Genomic DNA, 2,916 nt, shown 5'->3' with positions numbered 1-2,916 from the left:
TTCATTTGCCATTTTGTTGCCCAATCACTTAGTTTTGTGAGATCTTTTTGAAGTTCTTCACAATCTGCTTTGGTCTTAACTATCTTGAGTAGTTTAGTATCATCTGCAAACTTTGCCACCTCACTGTTTACCCCTTTCTCCAGATTATTTATGAATAAATTGAATAGGATTGGTCCTAGGACTGACCCTTGGGGAACACCACTTGTTACCCCTCTCCATTCTGAGAATTTACCATTAATTCCTACCCTTTGTTCCCTGTCCTTTAACCAGTTCTCAATCCATGAAAGGACCTTTCCTTTTATCCCATGACAGCTTAATTTACGTAAGAGCCTTTGGTGAGGGACCTTGTCAAAGGGTTTCTGGAAATCTAAGTACACTATGTCCACCGGATCCCCCTTGTCCACATGTTTGTTGACCCCTTCAAAGAACTCTAATAGATTAGTAAGACACGATTTCCCTTTACAGAAACCATGTTGACTATTGCTCAACAGTTTATGTTTTTCTATGTGTCTGACAATTTTATTCTTTACTATTGTTTCAACTAATTTGCCCGGTACCGACGTTAGACTTACCGGTCTGTAATTGCCGGGATCACCCCTAGAGCCCTTTTTAAATATTGGCGTTACATTAGCTACATTATGTCCAATACATAAACACAAAGTAATGGTTCCCCCCACCCCCACCATTCCCATGGGCAGCAGGGAGCCCTTTGAGGAGCTGATTAAAAGGGCAAGGGAGGGGGAGCTGAAAGGTTCCTGGATGAGGGAAGGGGGCAGCAGTGGGGGACGGGCGGGTGACTGGCAACTGATGGTTGGGGGCAACTGTGTTGGTAGTTAGGGGGCAACAACTGGGATTGGGAAATGGGGGTCTGGGCAGTCCCCATGGGGGACACGTGCGCCTCCCTTCCCTGCCCTGGCAGAGACCCGGCATCTCCTAGAATATCAGGGTTGGAAGGGACCTCAGGAGGTGTCTAGCCCAACCCCCTGCTCAAAGCAGGACCAATCCCCAACTAAATCCCCAAATGGCCCCCGCAAGGAGTCAGCTCCCAGCCCTGGGTTTAGCAGGCCAGTGCTCCAACCACTGAGCCATCCCACCCCCACTCCAGGGGCAGCCATGTGCTGGGGAATGACTCAGGGCAACAATTTCCCACCTACACAAGGACAAATCGCTGCAGATCAAACGGGTGGGAAAATGCCCCTCACTAGAGAAGATTTTAAACTGACGTTTGAGACTCATGGGGAGAAGGGGGGAAATCGGGAGAGACGGGAGAGCTGATCATTGGAGGGGATGGGGGGGAATCGCCCCAGATTTTATAGCCCCTGTGAGACACTGAGAGAGAAAAGGGGCAGAACTAGAGAGAATTTGTATCGGGGGCGAGAGGCAAGTGGCACAAACAGGGACAGGATCCAATTAACTCACCTCCCCCCTTCCCCTGCCTGCCACTCCCCCCCCCCCGGGAATTTCCTGGCTGCCCAGAGACAGTTCAACCCCCCCCCCACGTCCCACTGACCTTCCCCCCCTACAACTCCAGCTTCTCCCCCCCCGCCTGACACCCCCCATCTCCCCCCACACCACAGGGGATCCCCCCCCGCCAGGCCCCAGTCTCTGCCCCCAAATCCCACTGGGGCTGAGGCAGCTCTGAGGCTTCTCCCAGGTTCCCCGGGGCAGAGTCACTTTCCTGACCAGCCCCAGTGCCCCCCCCCCGGGGTCTCTCACTCCCCGGGGGCTCCGTGGGGGGCTGGACACCAGGGATGCAGGACGGCAGGAATGGGGGTGACAGGCCTCCTGTTCCTCAGTCTCACGGCGGGACCGAGGGGGTTCGTCACTCTCCGGCTCGGGAGCGCTGGGAAGACCCGACCGTGGAGGGGCCGTCGCTGGGGGGGGGGGCGGCCCCGCGCAGGCGCTGAGCACGTCCTTATATCACTTCTGTGGTGGGAAAAGTGCTGAGGAGATGGAACGCTGAGGGCTGGTTTTGGCGGGAAAAAGGGGTTTGGACTGGTTTGAGCCTGTCCCCTGATGGTAAACAAGTCCCCTCTCAGAGATGGAGTCCAGGGGTCAATAGTTCATATGCTCCAGATTGGATCTTATTTTAAAGCCAGTGATTTACCTCATAAACATCTTATTAACCAACTAATTGAACCTATTGAACAGTTTATACTTCTCACACCTAACAGTGTTTGTCCTCCAGATGTGTTTACAGGTGTTGAGTTGTGGGGGAGAGAGGCTAATTCATAATGTCTCTACCCCCCCTTTTATAGTTTCTTCCAACTTGCTAGGAAGTCCCTTTGCTATGATGTGTGTCAAGCAGTGTCCATTGTCGCTGTGCTATCTCAGAGAAGTCTGCTTTGTACACGGTTCCTGGTGTTGCCCAAAGGGCCCGAGGTGGCAGCAGGGGTTCGTTGCCCGGTGTGCATTGCACTAATTAACACACCAGGGTGGAGAAGCAAAACCAAGTTTATTTGAGATCTCAAAGCAGGCACTAGGAGAGACAGTATCTCAAATCCAGCGCAACAAAAACAAGCAATTTCCCTTTTTATATGTCAAGCTGTCTGTAAAAAAAAAAAGCTGTCTTTTGTTTCATTCCCCCCTACCCCTCCCTTTTCAACTGCAGCTACAGTAGGCATTACATTATAGCTTGTTAGAAAAGTTCTCATCCGCATGTTTATCTGTTGGCCTTGTTAGCTCAGGCACATGAAGCCTTCTCCCCCTTTCCTCCCCCGCCTCCTCACTACTTTTGCTAGTTTAAGCGGGACTGCAGCTGTCTGCTAAAAAGCTGATTCTCACAAATTCTGCTTTTAGGCTGTTAGCATGCAGGTTGGTTAAAGTTCACAAGATGGAGTTATTGTGGCTCACTTAGACCCAGAGCAGGGGGGCTTCATCGACACTTGTGGCCTTCCACCCCCCCCGAGTTACCTG

This window comes from Mauremys mutica, unplaced genomic scaffold (assembly GCF_020497125.1).
Source record: "Mauremys mutica isolate MM-2020 ecotype Southern unplaced genomic scaffold, ASM2049712v1 Super-Scaffold_100108, whole genome shotgun sequence".
NCBI lineage: Eukaryota > Metazoa > Chordata > Testudines > Geoemydidae > Mauremys > Mauremys mutica.
Note: the sequence above shows the minus strand (reverse complement) of the source record.